Source organism: Anser anser (genome assembly GCF_964211835.1).
Source record: "Anser anser genome assembly, chromosome: 22".
NCBI classification, from domain to species: Eukaryota; Metazoa; Chordata; class Aves; order Anseriformes; family Anatidae; genus Anser; species Anser anser.
This window is the reverse complement of record NC_139743.1, coordinates 3,942,756-3,963,938: the sequence shown is the minus strand read 5'-3', so window position 1 is coordinate 3,963,938 and position 21,183 is coordinate 3,942,756. Positions and strand designations below refer to the sequence as shown.

Genomic DNA, 21,183 nt, shown 5'->3' with positions numbered 1-21,183 from the left:
TTGGCGGGGGGGGGGCGCTCAGACAATGAGGGGGGTGTGAGGGGCTGGGGGGTGCAGCGCCGCCGGGTCCCCCCCCCTCCCCTTGCAAGAAAGGGGAAGGGATGCGGCTGCAATTAACGAGCAGCTGCGGGGAATTAATAATTAAAAAAAAAAAAATAGGGCGGGGGGGAGAGGGATGGGGGCGAGGGGAGCGCGCAGCGGCCGCTAAGGGAGCGGCGCCGTGCACGAGCACCCCCCCAGCCCCTGCCCCTCCCTCCCGGGGGGGCTGCACCTGCCCCCCAAATCCGGGCTCTGTGTCCCCCCCAGACCTGGGCTCTGTGCCCCCAAATCCGGGCGGTGAGCCCCCAAATCCAGGCTCTGTGCCCCCCCCGGGCTGCCACCCCCCGCCCTGCACCCACGCCGTGCCTCCCCCCCAGCCCCCCGGTGTCTCTCTCCAAGCATCAGCGGTCGAAGCCCCCGGAGCTGCCACCGCCTGTGGTTCTTCCAGCCCCTTCCCAGCCCGTCGCTTCTTGGAGCTGCTTCCCCAGCGTCGCCGGTGCTGGCTCGGTGCAGCGCTCCCCGGCAGCTCGCTGCTCGCTCGGGTGCCTCCTGCACCCAGCTCCGTGTCCCTGCTCCCAGCTCGTGCCCGTCGTTGCTCTCGCAAACCACAGCTCCTTTTCGGCCATCACTTCGGTGCTGGCCGTAACTCCTCGCTGCCTCATCCCCGTACGGGTGGCTCCTTATCTCCTCAAGCAATTGCCGGTGCCGTAGCTGGCTAGGAACCATCGTACATACCGACCATCGCTATCTTGTGGCTCAATTCCAGCTCCCTTCGTGCCGGACCATTGCCACCAGTGTGCCTGAGCCTGTTGCCAAGTTAACCCACCTGTTTAACATCAGCGCAACGCCCAATCTTAATGATACATGGCTCTCCCGTGACATAAGCACTATTATATACTTTATTATAGTTTTAAAAATCAGGATTACTGCTGATTAGGGAGCACGTATCACCAAACAAGGGGGATCGTCTTCCCATTTCCAGCACGGCTCCAGCTAGCTCTGCATCTGGCTCGGCCACGCCCTCCGATCACCATCTCTGCATACATTCTTCATCTCGACCCTTCCGAGATGCCAGACTGCTGTCTGTGATTCCTTAGCTGCCACCTCTCTGACACATTCGCACAGGCTTTCTCAGCTGTGGGAGGAGAGAATGAAGTAGGTTTTCAGGGAAAATAGATGGGAGTAGGCAAAGAGAAATGATCTCTAGATCATCTAGTGCCCCACTCAAATACACGTTCATGCAATAATAATAATAATTATGAATGCAGAGTGCCTAGAGAGCTGCACAACTGGAACAGGACTGTTAAAGCAGCACAAAATGCAGAATACAAAAGCCAAATAAAATATTAAAAAGCCAGAACAAAGCAGCAGCACTGTTTATGGTAAAAACGGCATCCAGCGTATCAGTTACGTTTTCCACGTTAAAGGATGCTTTGGTCTGCTAAAGCTTGTGCCTCCTTCCTTTCTGCTGACCCGACCGTGTTCGGGGCTGGAGGGCAGAGAGGGGCTGTCGCGTGGGGCTTTGGCAGCTGGGATGTTGAAGTCGGTGAAAGGGAGGGGCGCAGCTGTGATGATGCTAATAAAGAAACCCTCACTACAGTTTTGCAGTAGCTAACATGAAGGAGGGGGCAAGAGAGAGGCGTTTTAGCGAAGAATACCTGAACAGAGCGTTGTCTGAGAAGTGGTTACGTGACAGATTGAGAACAAAAGCAAACATTCACATCTTTTAGAGTAATTCTGTATTTTGTATGTATTCTTTTGGCTGGGACAACGATGATTTAATTTACTGTTAAATGAAAAGTGCATTCTCCTGTAACTTAGAACTTGATTTATAGGTACAGCAGATGGCTCATCTCCTTTCATTTACATCCTGAGAACTATGGTTTCTTAAATAATACAGCGTTCTGTATAAACTTTATTCTCTTGGCATATGAAATTGAGAAGTCCTGACGTGAATATTTTTTTAAAAGGACATTTAATATAACAGTAGTGGAATGAATACCCTGTTTTTAAGCGTTAAAATATTGTGGCTGCTCTCCAGACTGAAAGTGCCTTCCCTTTTCTTGGCTCATCTCCAGAAATGTTTTGTGGGTAGACCTTCTTGCACTGGGGAGAAGTGATTGGTTTCTTGTTGTGACAGAGTGGCCTGGCTGTTTGTTTTTAATATTTTTGGTGGTGGTCGTGGTAGTGTGTTTTAGGTTTTTTGGGGGTTGTTTTTTTGGTAGCCATGGGTTTGCCTTGGCTGGCTGGCAGCAAAGCAGAACCAATCGCTGGGGGCAGGAGAAAGGAACAGTGCATCTGTTGCCATCAGTCTGCAAGGAACAGAGAAAAGCATTAGCAAGAGACAAAAGTACGTTTTATTTTCTCGTTTAAAAGGCTGTGCTGCGTTTTGCTCATTATTTCGCACATCTGCTGAGATCATTTCTGTAGAGAATGCATGATTCTGCTGGTTTTTTTTGTGTGTGTTTGTGTGTAGCTTTTGAAGTACTGGATTTGCAGGGCAATGTATTTCCGAATGAGTTTGATCTGTCGGTTGCAATTCTGTTGTACTCACAACTCGCAAATTGGGAGATGGATGTTACAGCTTAACCAGCCCGCACGTGTAACCAGGCTGGGGAGAAGCTGTGTTCGTTGGAAGCGTGGATCACAGCTTGTACCCAGGGAGCTGTCAGGTCCATCACAGCATTTATGAGGTGAAGTAAAAAGATGCTGTCTTTGTTTTCCTCATTTTATATCTTCCTGAAGATCTGCAAAGTGGGATGGATTAAGTAGCAGAACTCAATTGTAAATATAAAAGTTTGAAAACGGCTGGGACTAAATTGTGTCTTCTGGCTTTCTGTAACGGGGAGAAGGTCTGGGAGTCACCTGGCTGCGGGTGTGCCTGTCGGAGAACTGCAGCTCCCAGGCACCTCCACTGTTCCGAGCGCTGTCCTGCACGCATTTCCATGGGTCTGGGTGTGTTGGTTTTCATCCGTGTTCTCCAATTCTCGAGGGGGAAAAAAGAGCCGCCAGACGAATAGACTTTTGTCAGACATGAAAATCACAGAAGCAAATTTGAAGGTCAGACCTACGCTGGCTCTGGCTTCTTTTGTTTAGGAAACCACATCAGCGAAGTTTAAAGCCCTTGCTGATGCAAAGGGATGTAAATGAGGTGGGTTGGGGCAGTGCCATTATGCCCTTTCAGTTCATGGGGTTGAAATGCAGCTTCCCACTGCAGCTGCTCATTCGGAGCGTGTTCTTTTGAAGTTACCCCCAGCCAAACGGCGCCGTTCAGGCCTTCCCCATACCCCCAGCCTCGCTGCGTGTCTGAGCTCCTGCGAGGTGCTGGAATGAGATGTGCCGTGTGGGTTTTAGTGTACAGGACGGGCGCCTAAAGGAAGTGGAACAGATAGAAAGCAAGGATAAACTACAGGTTAGAATGCTTTTTTCACTTATGGTTCAAGTCTGATGGTCTTCATTGTATCTGTCTAAGAAAAAGATGAGACGGCAGGTAATTGCTATCCACAGCGAGTCATACCGGCAGCTTCAGAACCTTCCAAGGAGAGATGAGAGAAAAGCTTGCGTCAAAACATGTTGGCGTGCACAGGGGAGATGGTGATGTATTTGAAAATGACCCAAACTAGCCAACACGTTTGGTTATAGCAATTTTTTTGTTTTGTTTTGGAAAGCGAGGGCTTTGTCATCCGAGGTTGCTTTTGTATTATCACGTGATGTATATGTATGAAAGATTCTTCTGAGAAACTACGGTTTGGACCGATGTAGAAATTCGGTGGCCTTAGTCCTGGTAACTTGAGATCTTCAGGCAGCTGCTGATGGAAAAGCTTATTTTTCTGGAATAGCTCTTAATGGAAGGTTTTGCCCAATTAAGCATGTGCAAATTGCTTTAGAATAGGAGAGTTGTAATTTGCTGAGTTTGGCCCACAGATAGTTCTCTTTCTGCACAGTAGGGATGTTTTTATTTGCAGTGTGGAGACAAATCTGGGGATGAAAATGGCTTTGGATACAGTGATGGAGCTCCTTCCTCTGCATGGCGGTGTTGGGAGATTCTGAGCTTCATTCTTTTAGTTGGTGACCGCCAACACATGTTTTGAGGAAATGTTGAGCTTTGCCAGACTGTTTTGGAAAGTGGAGTGAGTCAAATTCTAGATCGTAGGAGCGCTTTTTGGAAGCAGATAGAGTGGAACGTCCGCAGGTTACTTTCAAGCATGCTTTATGTTGTGGGGTTTGAAAATACGTAGTTTTTATAGGCCTTGAGATAGGAGCAAATGAAATGAATACACAGCAGCCATCGCAATGATCATCTTTGCAGTAACACGTCGTTCAGCTTGCTAGGCAGTCATCCTTCTCCAACAAGAAGAGCGGTATCATGAAACCATGCCTCAGTAGCTACACCGAGGAAGGAACTGTGGGGAATAGCCACGTAGTACTGTACTTACGAGCTGGATGAGTTGTCCAAATTCTTAAGCCATCACACTGAAAAAGTGAATAGTTGGTATGGATATCTGCGAAGCTTGCCATTTAGACTTGCAAGTCAACTGTGAGTTGCGTCAGAAGGAAGGCAGTCCTGCAGCATTTGGAGAAATAAGGTGTTTGCTCCTGAAGATGAATGTGCCTCAGCTTTCTACAGGATATTCAAAATTAGACCTCAGATTTAGAAATGGGAGAGAGAAGTGTTCGGCTCAAGTCTGTGGTAGTTCAGCTTTTCTGCAGGACAGGTCCTGTGTTTCTTCCCTGTCCAGGTTCCTGAGGTACTGAAGGTCTGTAAGGATACGTCTGCCCCCAGAAATCAGTAGCAAACGTGCCCTCATTTGGCCTGAAGTCAGGCCCCCGAGGGACCCAAAACCAGGGGATGACAGAAACTGACCCTACAGCTATTTCCGCCAGCAGTTCATAATAGCTGGGATGGAGTCCTGTGCCGGTAAATCTGATGCAAGAAAATTAAGTTTAGGCTAGAGACAGTAACGTGATACGTGTTGTGGTTGATCCTCCAGCTATTTCCATCCCATGTCTTATGGCAAGACAGCTGTAGAGATCCGCGGGATGTGTTGTGAAAACTGGGAGTTGCCTGATTTAGTACAAACGTGGTGGAATGATGCGAGGGAAAAATTGGAAAAGGCACTCGAATTCTAAACAGAACATATTTGAGATTTATTTCATAGACCAAGGAATGGAAGTTTCAGAAGCTGTATCGTCTGCTCCCTGCTCTGTGAACCAGGGCTCTGGTGAATATTTTGAGAGGGCAATGGGCTAAGTGGCACATGAAGTTTCAAAATGCAGAAGTAGTAAAGCCTTGGGAGAGAGTTACTTGCAATGAGTGAATGCAGTCCTGATCAACGAATTGGAAATCACCTTTGTAAAGGTTTAAAAAGTTACGAAAAGAATTAAATATATTTGCTAGTAGTGGTGGTAGTTTTTCTACAGATGATTATAATGAGCTTTGACTTACTGGGAAAAGGGTTTTCAAAGTATTGTTTGCAGGGTTTAGAAAAAATGAAACCATTGAAAGTGTTACTTTCTTAGAATGGAGAAACCATTTGGTTTATTCTGAGTTAGATATCCGTCACCTTCTCGTCTTCTTGTTTGCTAGGACAGAACACACACAAAGAAACTCCTCAATGTCTTAAGTGTTCCAGAGTTGTCAGTCTCATAATTTCTTGAATCTAAATTATTTTGTTCTCTTTACATTCTACTTTTTGAGACCTTTAGAAGAAATGGATCTTTGTCAATGAAGATAGATACTTCTCAGTATTCTTAATTGCTTTTAAAAGTCTGGAGGTCTGGTGATTCCTTACAATCTGCCTACAGAGCCGAGCACTGGTGAGGACACGTTTGGAGTGCTGTGCCAGTTCTGGGCTCCCCAGCAGCAAACAGACACGGGCTTACTGGGGAGAGTCCAGCGAAGGGACTGGAACATCTTTTGTGCGAGGCGAGGCTGAGAAGGCTGGGGCCTTTAAGCCCGGGAGAAGGCTCTGTGGATCTGAATGTGTGTAAATACCTGCGGGGAGGGAGGGAAGAAGGCAGGCAGGCTTTTCTCAGCGATGCCCAGTGGCAGGACAGGAAGCGTTGGGCACAGACTGTTCAGACCTGACTTCCTGCATCCCCACAAGAAACCCAAGGGAATCCAGCACGTCGCTGCGAGGATGGCGGCTGCGCCGTGGGACAGGCTGCCCAGAGAGGCCGGGGAGCCTGCATCGTAGCACTCAGCACCCAGCTGCACCCGTCCTGCGCAACCTGCTGGGGCTCTGGCTGCCTCTGCCCGCTGGGGCCTTGGGCCAGAGCCCCCCCAGCTCAGCGGCTCTGTGGTTTTCGTGCAGGTGCTGCTGTAAAAGGGGTGCAGTAGGCTCTTGTTGGAAGATTTCATCTACTTTGATTTTTTGTTGTTTGTATTAATGGTACGTATCAACCTTGGAATCTTTAAGGTAAACAGGAACGTTAATTATTGGTTACTTTAATAATAGTTTACAACACTCACTAACTTGGAATGCCTTTCCGAAGAGAGGGAAGGGAGTGTTTAAAGCTGTGCGAAATGATTGGGAAGTGTGTGAAGTGAAGGGCTAGAATAAGAAATGGGTCACTTAATGTGTTTAAACTGCCTTTTGACCTGATTTTGTATGGTGTATTGGCACTCGAGGTGCAAGGTTCTTGCCATAGGAGATTCCTAGCTGAGTTGTACAGAGGCGATGTAGTTGACCTGGTGATAAGTGATGAAAAATTGCGATGAAAATTTGAAACAATGGAAATAGAAAATTGGTGTCTTCAAATCTGAATGGGATTTTCAGATGTCTCCTGAAAAAATATTTTGGAAAGGTACTGGAATTGTAACATATTGAGACACAAACTAATTCTCATTGAAAAGAGTTTGTAATAAAGTAATAATATAATTTTAAATATTTTAGGTTTTGTAAAATTTTCTTGCTTTATTTTAAAGAAACACGCATGTATTTTTTACAAAAAAAAGTACAACTATTTATACAGGACTTTTAAATGTGATCTTTTTAACAAGAAGACTGAGACATATGATGCACTCAAATTTAAATTCTACTTTATCTTGATGCCTTCCTAGCTAGTATACCCAAGGCTGCATTTAAATATGATACAAAAGATGAGCAGTCAGTTTGGTATTGTTTACATAATATTGGCAAATTGGTCTTAATGTGTGGTATTATTGCATAATCTGATGTTTAAAATAAACAGAGGAAATAATTGAAGAAACCTCGGAATTTGGAAATGCTTGTTGGTGGTTCTTCACATCCCACTAAAAAGCAGGCTGTCTTTGCATATTAATCACTCTTTCAAAGGAAGTTTGCCTTATTTGCATTGTGCATGCACTGAGGAGTCCCATAGTGTGCCTGAGAAAAAAAAGGGGGGGGGGGGAATTGGAATTGTTGTTCTGAAAAGGGTTTTTATTCCATTCAAGTGGAAAGACTGAATGCAGGAGAATTAGTGCAGTGTTTTGTGGAAGAACAGTCCCATTTGGTCATCGCGTTTCATGTGGAGCAGTCCTGGCGCGTAAGGAGGCTGAGCGCTGGGGGTAGGGTTAAGAGGGGAGTGACTCATCATCGCATGATGTAATCTACAGGATGCAAGATCCTCTCCATTAAATCTGTAAGTACTCCTTGGATTTTCAGACAATTAGGATTTAAGTTAAAATATTAGCAAAACATTTAGCACCTTTCTTTTATGAATACAGTGACCAAACCACCAGGCCTTTGATACCTTTGGAAAATACGTGGGAGATGTGAAGGCTGGGGTGGTCTTCAGGTTGCGTAACTTTTGGCATAACAAGATTTCTTAGGGCTCATCTATTCCTTTGGTAATGTGGTTTTACACTACCGCAGCTGTTACTTTGGAGGAAAGTGGGGTGACAAGTTAATGAGTCTTGCTCTCTTTGCACTTTTTATCTTCTGACTGCAAATTCAGGGAAGGTGAGCTTTTCTTCTGCGTTAGATATCCTCATTTAAGCAAGGAAGATGTCTGCAGTCTCAAAAAACAAACCGAAACAGAAAGTACAAGCCAAAACAAAAGCACACACAAGCATCACTTTTATTTTGAGATTTTGAAACTTGAACTTAAGAGGATGGTAGAACTGTAGAATCAGAGAACACCTGGAATTGGAAGGGACCCACAAAGATCATCGAGTCCAACTTCTGGCTCCACAGACTACCTAGAAATGAAACTGTGTCTGAAGAGACATGGTAGAGATGTTTCACTGAGTGATAGCCCTCAAACTGTTTCGCTTGGTATCCTAAATGGGAAGATGTACAGATAAAAACCTGTGTGTACGTAAATATACATCTTTTCCACTGCAGTGGGAACTCGATTTCGAAAGGAGCTGCGGCACAATGAGTAAGAACATTGGCCTGCCAACTGAGTCTGTGATTGGGGCGGTTATGAGTAGTATCATCAACAGCTTCTGCTTAAAGTACAGGTGAATCTAAATCTGTTCCTGTGTTGCCATTGTTTATGCTGATGGCAATGAGGAAATACAGACATCTGTTGAAGGGAGAAATTGTAGCTGGGATAACTAAAATAATGGCTCTACTTCCAAATCCGAAGATGTTATCACGTGTTTGTGTTTAATCAATAATATTGAGCTCTACTGTTGTTGAAGTCTTTGGTATCTCCTTTCTTTTGCTTATCCTTGAATTATGAACTACTTGGGCATATTTTCTTACACTGAAATTAATTTTGTTTAGCTAGAAAAATATCAGGTAGTTTCCTTTTAATGTGAAATTCACAATGTGCTGAATGAAGTACTGTAAACCAGGGGAGGTTTAGAAACAGTTATCCTTCTCTGAACTAAAGCCAGGAGAAAAATCTTGTGTTGGTATTCTGGCTGGGGTGAAGTTGCTTTATCTGTAAAAATCTTTCCGGAAATTAATTGCAAGAATTGAGTTTTCGGTGGTTTTGTTGTCTTCTGTAATACAAAATGATATCTTTTTAGCTGAACAGATGGTCATTTGTTGTTGTTGTTGTTTTGCTTCTTAATTGTTTTTGTGACCATGAGGACTTGAGCGTCAATTTGGTAATGCTATTACTGCAAGAAGACAGGAAGAACATTTCTCTGATTTGCTTTCACATTTTTTGTATTTTAGCGAGGACAGATTCATAGTGCATATGTACAAGCACATAGATTCTAAGGTAGAGATGGAAAGATTTTCGTAAAGCATAGAATCAGAAGTTTCGCTTGTGTTGTGTTGCTGTTAGCTCAGCTATAGTTAGAAGAAAAACAAAAAGCCCCAGGTGATAGTTTTCCATTACTTTGTTCATTTATTTTCTTTGTAGGTTTAGATAAAGCACTTAGCACTTGCAGCGTTCAGAGGTTAAGTGTAGCAGCAAATAATCTATACAACTGATGGTAGTGCTAGTTCTATCTGTGATGCGTTCTAATGAGAGTGAACTTACTGGATGGTTGTGCAAGGTGTGGCATTGTTATGATAAAACAATGCATTTATACAGTCAACCTCTATATACTTTGAAAGCCTTTAAAATAATCCATTTAAAATCTTTCTCTGTCGCTGTTAGTTGAAATAGCACTTATCAATGTGCTTAAAACATCCATTTTGCGCAGTTCATGATCTAGAATGCAAAATGCATGCTGACAGTATTGGCTAATTATAATTTTTCAAGAACTTGATTTTCTGTTTTTGAATATGTTAATACTGGGAGAAACAGTCATCAGACACTTGTGTATACCATTTTAGAAAATATAATCAACAGCTGCTTGTCCAAGTAACTTATTAAATTATTATAAGCCTGCAAAATTCAAAAGAACAGACTACTGTAAACATATTTCAATTGTGGTGTTTTCAAAAGATAATCTCATAGAAGTATAACATGCTTTTAGGGATTGTGAACAGACATACAGAATTACTGCACAATTCCCCAAATCCTTTTGGAGTTTAATCTGTTCATGATCTGTGGGATGTGACTTGAAGGTGTTCAGCATTTATTATATACTCCTGAGCGGTTTGGTGTTTGTTAGAGGAAAACAGTCGTCGTGGCATACTGTTAAGAATGTGTATGTGTATTTCTTACTGACACTTAGCTCGCAAGATGGAGTGGATACTAAGAAAATCATTGTAAGGGAAAATAAACAACCTTACTGAATTTTACGGAGAAATATGAATCCTATTCAGTTTCTCTTCCTGTTGTCACTAGCAGGATTTTTCAGCCTTCGTCTGTAAGCTGAGTTTTGCTTAAGAAAACTCATTGACCTATAAGAAGAGGTTTGGCATATGGAGTAGAGATTTAATTTAATATGGATTCACTCCCTTGCTTTGCCATTGCTTTTTGTGGATTCCCTTTGGCTGGTTAGCTCTATCGTTTTTCCCTTTTTCCTCCAAAATGAGTATTTAATAAAATACTTAATTTCTACAAGCAAATTCAGAGCAGTTTGTGCTTTATGGAATAGGTACTGCAAAGAATGCTGCAAACTGCTCTGTTTGCTTGTATTTATAGCTAGGAAGAGGCTGTCATTCTTTGCTTCAAATTAACGCGAATTGCGCATTAAGGATATGTGGTGATATGTTTCTGTTTAATAGAATAAAAGTTATTGTGTCTAATGCTTGAAAATAGAATAAAACAGTTCAGTTGGAAGGGACCTACAAAGATTGAGTCCAACAGCCTGACTACTTCACGGCTCACTTTATTAATGGCATTATCCAAAGGCTGCTTGAACACTGACAGGCGTGGGGCATCACCAGCCTCGCTCGGAATCCTGTTCCAGTGGTGGACCACCCTCACGGTACAGAAACGGTTCCTGCTGTCTGGTGTGAACCTCCTGGTGCAGCTTCGTGCTGGTCCCACACGTCCTGTGACCAGTTAAGAGGGAAATGAGTGCCTCTGTTGATCGGACGCTCCCATTCCTAGCAAAGAAATGTCTTTTTTATGGTCACGGCCTCATTCAGTTGGCTTTTGCATGGTGTCAGTCATTAGGAAGCGCATCCTGCACCTGGGCACGTGTTCAGAGCCGTTGCCCGCACAGTGCTGGCTGGGTGGGATCGCCCGGGAGGATCCTGCCTCACCTCGGCGATGCTTTTTTGAGGGATGGAGGTGAGTGGGCAGCCGTCAGCGAGCACAGCTGGAGGCTCACAGTCCTTCCTGGGCTGAGGAGCCGTGTAAACCTGCAGACTGGCCAAAAAGACTACGTTTCCTCTACGTGGGCGTTCCTGTGAGCTTCAATGGGTTGTGGTAATCTTTCTTATACCTGCTGAAAAAATAGAGATTTTTCTTCAATGGAAAGGGAGGAAAAAATAGCCTAATTAGGAAGCATTTTTTCTATATCAAACCTGCCTTAACTGCTCATGCTACAATTCGCTGGGCCTGCTGTTTCCAATAATGATTTGCTGTGGATTCTCAGGAAGAAATATAGGGAATTGATTTATATAATGATCTTTTCCCACTCAGAAATATTAGATGGTAGCAGTGTTAGTAATGAAAATACTTAGACTGCCAACATTTTGTGGTATTTCACACATTCTGTTCTGCTCTAAGAAAGATAATCTTCCTCTTCACTTATCATCAGCAAATCTGAACATCATCAAGTAATTCATTAACCAAACTAATACCTGTCACATCTGTCACATCCCATATTCTTTTATTTGGTCTCTCTGCCAGAAGACAATTTGCAGTGTACTGAAGTGTTTTGGTTTGGTTAACTTCTTTAAAAAAATACACCTTTATTCTCTGAAATCGTCTGTTTCGGTTGTTGTTATCCGTGAACTTAAGATTCTGTCTTGTGTCTTTGTAGCCAGCTACAGTCACAGCATCAGGTTTAGAGAAGAACTAGTGCCATATTCCTGAGGTTTTGTGTATTCGTGGTAGTGCTTCTCATGAAGCTCGATTAGTACATGCAAATAAGACGTGAGATACAAGTAGCAAATTCCACACTAAATTATTTCGCGTGTTAAGACCCGGCATTGTTTATGTATTTTTGTAATGCCTTGTGTATGAGTGCAGTTGGTTTATTATTTATTGGGACATACAGAAGTACCTGCAAATATTATTAAAAAAAAAAAAGTAAGATATTTTCTCATCAGGTGAATGGTTTTATCTTATCTCCTCCTCCTTACAGACTGCAGTGAATTTAGTTGAAGTGGTGAGTGAAAGCAATGCTGCTTATTCCTGTGGAATTTAGCACTTTAAATGGATTAGACCTAAAAATATCTCTGCCTGACAGTGTGACAGATCCAGAAGCATTTTAAAGTATCTGCATTTACATATTTGATGTAAACTTAACAAGATTTCCCCATTTGAGCTAACCAATGACGTAAATGCAAGCTCTTTCGGAGTCAATAGTCTTATTAGAACATCTGAATATTGGAAAGAATCGTAACATTAACGTATACTTTGTTCAAACACAAGCCCATCCAAGGGTATCCAAAAGAAAATGTAATCTTTGTTACATATAGGAAGTACAATTCACTCCTTAATTATGTGGAAACTGTAACAAACATTAACCTCTTTCTGCAACTTTTGGGTGTTTTCTAGCTTGCAGCAACTTGACTGTAATCTTAGCATTCCATGTGTAATTCTGCTTGCAGTTTTGAAGTACCTGCTGTGCAGTTTGTAGCCTTCTGTACCTCTGCAAAATGAGTGAAATGTGGGTGCATGAGAAAAGAATACGTAGCTTGCACCAACACGAAGGAGTGGCTGGCTGCTTACATGGGTTCTTCTCAAGGAAATTAGTTATTTTTGGATTTTTCATTTTTTAACCTTACTTATGACTTCTAGTGCCAACTAGCTCCTATTTTTTAAAGGATGGCATGTTAGCACTGCGTTATGGTTAAATATGTACTTCTGCTTATAATCACATAAAAGAACTACGATGATGTTTTATCAATGGAAAGTGAAATAATCGTATTTTGTGCTTCTCAAAAAGCCAGGAAATGCATTACCACAAATGACAATCTTCTGATCGAAATTGTAGTACGTGTTCCCGTTTTGTTTGGACTGTGTTCTGTTTGTTGGGTATGAGGCAGAAAAGCACATTCATCTTTGGGTGCTGGACAAATGCCCTTGAAATTGCCTTCCGTTTTTATACATGAGATCTGCGCTCGTTGTCTTCCAGGATGCTCTGGTGAGCGGACTTAATTCCATATTTCTGTCTTGTTTACAATTACGTGAATCGGAAGCAGGTGCTGTGAAATGGGGGTAACTTTGGTTATGCTGCTGCTTTATGTTACCAGGTTAGACATGGGAAGAATACATTATGGTATCCCTCTTATTTTTTCCTCATTTGAGTCGCGGCACTTCTGTGCTGTAGGGTGTTTTTGTGCAGCTAGCTGTAGGAATGGCACAATGTGCTGAGACGTATTTGTTCTCTAAGAGGCCGTTGTCAAGAGAAAGTGAGGCGAAGTGCCTAGAGTGGTTTGGGATTTTATTCTGCATTGTATTTCTTTCGTGTCCTGTGTGAAGATCACTGGGTAAGGATGATCACCTTGCGTTCCGTATGCTTTGTGGATATGGGGTATTGATATCTCTTACACAGGTTTCAAACCAATTCTGCACGTAAGCATTAACAAAGATAAGTGTTGCAGCCAGGCTTATCATTCTCAATCTAGTGGTAGGGAAGCTCACATAAACGTTGCTTGAATTTACTCAGTAGCTGGTGGGTTAATGGTAGTCGGTGGAAATGCCATGTTTTTATTGACATGTAACAGAAAAATGATCCTGGTGCCCTTGCAGAGGGATGAAAACCAGGAACTACACAATCACACAAAAATGGTCATTTTTTTAATAGGGTGCGATGATGTCACTGTGTTACACCTCCCCATGCCTTGTATTTTCAAAACTTCTGGAAGCAGTTATACATATATTTTTTTAAAATTTATTTTTTCCATTCTACCGAACTTTTTTTTGTTGATTTTCCTTTTGGCCCATACTTAGATTGCAGAACTTTTGGCTGCGTGCTTAATAGCTGGAAAGATGAGTTTCTAATAACTAAGGGCACGTAGCAGGCTTCGATTGCTGTTTCTACGGATTCCTGGACGTAGTGGAAGACTTAAATGCATGTTACACTGATACATTTGGTTAGCTGTGTGTGCTGCAGGGAAGACCTGCTGTTATTTCTGCTTCTATTTTACTGTGGTATTTATAGAGGTCATAAATTACAGACAGTGCAGTAAAAGACAGGTATGATCTGAAAGCTGGTCCAGGTTAACATTCTGAACTCCACTAGGTGGCACTAATTTATTGTTCTGTTTATCAAGTTGCTTTCTCCAGAAAAAAAGGCAATGCACTTTGTGAATTATGGTGGGAGGTTTTTGATTCGGGAATAGCACAGTATAAATAAAACATCGATGATAACGAACAGTTCTCTGTTCACCTTGTCTATACAACTAAAGTATCCTTCAAGACCCAGTGAATTGTGCAGCTCTATTGTAGATGCTTTTTGTGGGCAGTTTGCAGATGTTTTTTGGTGTGATATGGTCATTTCTCTGAGGTAGAATAACCCGTCCTCCCCAGAGTGGTGGTACTTGAAGTTGCACTGCAGGTTGTTCGCAAAATATCTGTGAAATCTACTTGACTACCTGAAGGGAGAAGCGCCCAAAGGAAATTCAGTATAATCTGGTATTGTGTGAGTGTTTGGGAAAAATGTTTCTCAAAAAAAGAGGGAGGGATGGGATTTCACTGTGGGATTGGAAATGCATCATCAACATTGAGGTGAGAGAGAAGGGGGTGGATCTGTAACAGTGATGGCAAGAACCCAGCTGGATAGATCTTTCCTCCTGAATAGATGGATAACCATTTGGCTGCATGTGGTTCTGACATCTCGGCTTTCAGCATATCAAAAGCATTTAATGGGCAGATAAATTTTCCAAGGCTTTCTCAAAACAAGTCAGTATTCAGAAGCTCGGTCTGACGAGCAGAAGGCACGAGTATTTCCAGTGGGTTATAATCATCCAAGTTCTCTATCTTCTGGTTAGTGTCAAAATGATTTAAACATGATCCTGTTGAAGGGCATTGGGTATGACATGAGCATATTTTATTCCGACACTAGGGGTAGAAAGGGCCACGACAGCTATTTCTGTGCACTTGATACAAAGAGGGTGCTCGGCAGAGATCCTGACTCACGTAGAGCCAGCTCTTCGGGTGCTGCGCAAAGGCGACAGCCTGCTCAGAAGAGCCAGGCTACAACGATCCCTTGCCATCGGTGACGATGCGGTGCTGAGAACGACGTTTGTGGCAGTGTAGAAAATCAGCGAGTGTGCTCAGTAGAGCTGGGGCGTGAGGAGGACATGCAGGAACTTCAGTTCTCTCGTCTTGCTCCTACAATGTCAGTCCTACCAAATAGTGCCTCTAATGGCGTTGTAAATACATGAGCCTCATATGGGCCTTGGTTTCAAGCCAGTAGGGGAGATTTTTAGGATGCTAGTTGAGAATAAATGCTGAATAAGGCTTTGTTCTACCAAACAGTGACTTATTTTCTTCATTTAATCTAGTTTGCAGGGAAGCTGGGGAGGAGTTATAAGCAGGGTTGTAGTTTTGCCTCTGTTGGCTTAGAATCCAGAACTGGTGGGTATTTTCATCTGGTGCTATGCAAGATAAATGGAGCTTCTCTTACGATTTTTATCTGAGCTGAAGAGTTCCTGCCCTTGTGTTTGCAGAGTACGTATAGTTCCATCTCCAATCTCCTTCCCACCCTAAATAAACACTAGTTATTCCCTTCACCTTTCTGGCAAGCAATTTTTGCAAGTGGCTCTTTCACAGAAAACAGACGTCTCTTTTTGCTCTTGAAATGTCTGTCTTTTGTCCAGCCTGTATTTGAAGGCGTGAAGTCTTTCAGAAGAACTTGGAGACTCAGAGAAGTATAAATGTGACAGCAAATCCCTGTCCGTTTATCAGTATTGGAAATGTTGAACAGCTTACGCCTAAAGACCTCTGATCCTTCAGCTGTGCCTCGGTTGCACTTCCTGGAGTTGTGCAAAACCATTTCCTTGGGGGCTTGCTGTGCTCTTGGTCTAGGTCAAGGCACTTCGCCAGCAGCTGGTGGCTTTGTGTCCTCCTGTCTGGAGCGGGGGTTTTGTAACACTGAGAAACGTTTAACATCCGACACCAGTTTTCAGGATCTCAAATCTAACCTGTGCCAGCCAGCTCCTTGCTTGAAGTTATTCATGAAACAGGGCAAGGGCAGCTTGAAACCCAAATGACAAGGCTGTAATCCTTGCAAATCTCTATCGAGATGTTTACGCTGATAGTGGCTTCATCAGACACACCATGGTGATGCGCATGAGGGAGTTAAAATACATTTCAGTTTAGTTGGCAATCTGCCTTCTGGCATTTATGTTGCAAGTACCATGAAACAGTTTGATTTATGTGTTGACATTCTTTGTCGCTTTTAGTTGTGTGGTTCCCCACCCTCTCGAGCTGTAGATTCATTTGTTAGTCTGGCTTCTAATATGTAATTATAGTTATCCTTCACCAGGCACAGCACGCTGCGATCTGCACAGACTCCTTCCAGTCAAAATGACAGTTGGTTTTTTTAAATTAGTTTTTTTTTTTCCATCATGATGCTATTATTTTTTACATAAATGTATGTGCTTTCAGAATGTAACCCTTTGTGAGGAGGCAGTTGGTAATATTATTCATGGCTTTTGAATTTCATGCCAGTCCAGGTGATTCAGCTTTTTTTATCTTAGTGTAGTTTCGTTTTAATGCTGCAAAGATTTTCCTATTAATTAGAAATGCTTGTGGGTAAACACTGTAAAAACCTCACAGTGTACATGGAATTTTCAGACAGTATATAAAACGTATGAGCTGGTAAAACGTTTGTTATTTGAACCTTATTCAGGCATACGCTACCAAACAAAGGTTTTATGGAGTTAGTGAAAATAGATTACCCTTCTGGGTTATAATCATTATTTCCCAAAGGCTTTTTCCACTGCCATTTTTTCTGTTCTTAATTTTTTTTTTCTTCTAGTTTGCAGCATACTGTTTACCAGTTTGCAGCTTGGATATTACTGTTCAAGACAGGAATGAATGCGTTGGTACTGACTTGATCATATCAAGTGTGGCGACAAGCGTTTGGGAGTAGCCTCTGTTGCGTGAGGCTGATGGGGATCGGATGCCTGCTGTTCTTCGGACAACCACAAATCTCATTGTAAATTAACTTAAAAAGAGGAAATTTACTGAAGCGTATCTCAGCCTGTTTGGTTTGTTCTGTTGGGATGATCAGTCAGGACTGCTGGCTGAGGTGGGTGGAGACATGGCGGGGGCCGAGTACAAGGTCTGCTTTCCAGAACAGAAGGTGGAACGGTAATTTATTATCTGACATTCTTTGAAAACAGATGGAAAACACTATGCTTATAAATTTGCAAGGGAAAGAATTTTGGAAGCAGGCTTTGCATATGTCCTCCCCCCCGCCCCCCTTGCACCCTTTCGCATGCTTAGAAAAACAGAAGAGTTGAGTCCGTCCTTGTTATGGGAAACAAGCTTCTGTGGCGTGAAGGTGAGTCTTGCTGGTGAGATGGATAGCACGTTTAAAAAGTCCCCAAACGATCCAACATGAACGTGTCAAATAGATGGCAAATGCGTGAATAAAACAAGAAGGCCATGGGAAGTGTGGGATCAAATGGATGCTTGACCGGAGCAATATCACTGAGCACACCTGCCCTGCTCCACCTTCTGGGAGGTCTGAGGAGCCTTGCTGCGTGGTTGGAGGCGCTGTGACTGCGCTCTTAGCTGTGCAGCTTGGCCGAGCAGGCCCTCAGAACACCTAGAGGGAGGAAGTAACTGCTCACGAGGTCAGCTGGGTATGGAGGAGATCGAGAATCCCATGATACCTGGACACGTTGATGTGCATCACAGATGTGTTTGACTTGGAGACTGAGATTTACAACTGTGGAGGTGACTCAATATTTTCATTTGATTGTTTTTTGGATTTTTTTTCATTCTAATACAAATAAGAATATAGCATGAACATCAATAATAAATTGAAGCAGGGAAATCATGTCTTCATGCATCTCCAGTGAATTTTCATTTTAATGGAAGGCTTGGATATCAGCCACTTGCACTCTATCATTCTTGTTTATAGTGTATTTTCATCATTTGATGAAATGATTAATTGTAACCTCTGAAGCTTTGACTTGCTTTTTCCATTTTCTGTCATGAGGTTACACTTTTTTCCCCTTTAGCGTGGAAAAAATAAAAAAAGGGGAAAATTATAATGCAGTTATTTCTGGTTTAAAGCTAAGCAGGTCCCATATGAGCCTTGTCTAATTCATTATAGATTACTGCTTTAGAATTGGAAAATTGTGTTATAAATCATGATGTCATTTCCAACTAATCAAATTCACGCACAAGCTCTCGTGTTCCCTTGAGTGCTTGCCCATTATGAGCAGCTGCATCATGTGCTTTGATGTCTCGGAGAGACAGGTGGATCGCTGCTCCAACTTCGAACTGCTTTTCGTTGCTCTTTTCTTTGTTCAGTGTTGAGTTCATAATGCTGAGTAAGATGCCAAGGAGAACACTTCATACAAGTCTTTGGCTGTAAATTGCTTAGAAATTTAAACTCCAGTACGATGTCAGAATTTTAGTTGAGTTGCATTTTACAAGCAGCAGGCTTTTCATGCTAAGATGAGAAGAGGAAAAATTGTCCTTCTTGAAGGGGAAGAAATCCAAGTTAATTCAGAGGGAATTGTACTTTAAAGGGGAAATATTTCTAGTACAGCTGGAGAGAGCTGAGGGAGAAGGTTCAGGAAAAAAAAGTTGTGATTGAAGTGACCTTGGTTGTGCATTGCCAAAATCTCACTGTTTCTGTTTGGAATTTCAGAGAATACGAGCACGCTTCCCTGTGGCGTTTGATGAAGTGGACAGGCCAGTGTATGTGAGAGAGCTGGGGATTCATTCCGATATGTTCAAGTGACGGGGGTCTCTGAGTGCAGAAAATTGTTATTTATTGCACTCAGATTTAGGCGCTTTACAAATCAGTAAGAAGACTGGAGGCAGCGGGGCTATCATCGGTTAATTGCATGTTTGTAAGAATGGGGAAACGATGCAGACTGGAAGGGATGGATAAGAGAAGTACCATCGGAAGAGTGGCTTGGGTTAAGATGTAGAACTGGTGTAAAACAGCAGTCAGCTAAGACTAAGTTAGTCTCTAACTAAGCGGTCTCCTTACTCGTCTTAATGTCTCCAAAAGTTGTGGCAGATGTTGTTTCAAGCTGGACTCGGCAGCTTGAAAGATGTTGGTTACTTACAAGCGCTTAAAAGAGAACGCCCCGTGTTGGGGCGTTCAGATAGGCGGCCTGGTGTGATGTAACAGCAGCTCTCAACTTAAGAAACAGTGACTTGAAGCAGCATCCTGTAAATGTTTGCAAAGATTAATCCCATATTCAAAAAAAAAAAATGTAGTGGAATGCCTTGATACTAGGTGGGGATTGTTCATGTATTGTGTACCGGTGTATGGGGAAGTGATTGTGGTGGTGGTCTTGAGGTACTGCAGCCAGCCAAAGGCTGCCTGAATTCCATAAATAAGTAAATAAAAATGGGTGTGAACATGGAACGTAAAACATGGATAGCAAGAAGGAGCTTCACACGTAGTGATCACCGTGTGGTGAACTTCTTACCTGGGGATTAGAAGTTCTGTTATTTATAACCCAGAAAAAGTACTTGGTTCTGTACTCAGAGATTTCTGATGGGATTGGACAGTTGACAGTGACTTTTTATCAGGTTTCAAGGAAGCTTAACAATGCAGTCACATTGATATTTTCAATTGCAATAATTTTTGTTTCAGAACCACAATGAGTCATGTTCTCGCAGGTTTTTTGTTGTTGTTGTTTAACAAAATGACAGAACTGACTAAATTCATGCTTTATTCATATATCAGATACCACATTCTCATGCCATCTGTTATCAAACTTTGAGATTTTGTTTTTTACCAGTTTGCAGCAATTTTAGGAAGAATAGGAGAAATAGAGAAGGTCATTAGGAGTAGAATTCTGATGGGGTTTCAGTGATGCAAAGCATTGTACGTGTTTCAGTGTTAGTGTAATGGTAAGAGAAGTATGTGTGTTGGGTTTTTCATCTGATCATTAGCCTTCCACAGAAGATTTTTCCTTTAAAATAAATAAATGACATTTCTGGCGTAGTGCAGATCACTTACAATGCGTGCCCTGTTAGTAGCTAGTATCTGTTTTTTCTTTTAAAGTGTTTATTGTTGTAATTGCAGCTCATTATCTCTGACAAAGTAAAGGATGTCCCAGGAGGAAATGGCTGATAACAAAATCACCTTGCCTGTTTGTTCCAATTCAGAAACCATCCCCCTGAGCGCAGCATTTAATGAGCGTCCCCACCAGGATGACACTCTCTTCTTTCTACAAACAAGTCATAGTTTGGCCTGGTTTGGAGCTCCCTGGCTGGACAGTGGTTTTTGCTTGCTATGGTAGTCGTCATTTGGTTTTTAGCTTTTCTTGCAGCAGTAGCTGCGAAAGCGAGACTCATTGAAGTACATATTTAATTATTTGTGTATTGGTGGTGTAAAGCTTCCAGTTTACTGTTTGCTACAATCTTTGAAACAGTCGTTTGAGGAAATAGAATCAACGCAAGAGTCAACAAGGCTTAGTGTTTTTCCATCAAGAGAGGAAATGCTTCTCAACAAAAACCAAAGCACCCTGTCATCTACGAGTTGGTACTGATTTCAGGAATGTTTGATATAGACATAAGTACATAGATACTGCCACAGAGTTTAAATTATCTTTGGTTACCGTGGATATTTATAACTGTGCAGCTGCATTGTGTGTTACAGTGCGTGATTGCAGGCAGAAGTGTTGAAAACACAACATTTACTATGTGTCCAGTTCCTCTTGCAACTATCTATAGTTCTTGCATTTTCTGTAATCACAGAGAAACGATTTCTGGCGTTGCCTTGAATGAAAGTATGCAATCCCTTGAAGACGGAGGTCTGTTTACTGAACGAATGTGGTCAGGAGATGAGTGCCCTGTTCATACAGATGTCAGCGCTTTGATGTTGCCTGGTGTCTCACCAAGGGGTTTTGGAGGCAGGGCTTCACTTGGAGGACAGAGCTGCTGGCCTGCCTGCCCTCACCTGTGGTTTGCCTTCACTGTCATAGGGAGTCTTCTGAGGAGAAACAGACCTGGAAGGTACCGAGAGTAAGAGGGGTGATGTGTGAGTTTCTGTGT

At 42.6% G+C, this 21,183-nt stretch overlaps 1 protein-coding gene across 7 annotated transcripts in view; it reads left to right on the top strand.

Moving 5' to 3' along the window:
- Positions 1–21,183, top strand: part of NCAM1 (neural cell adhesion molecule 1) — a 125,701-nt gene that overhangs the window by 11,764 nt on the left and 92,754 nt on the right. The gene's annotated exons all lie outside the window — the stretch shown is intronic.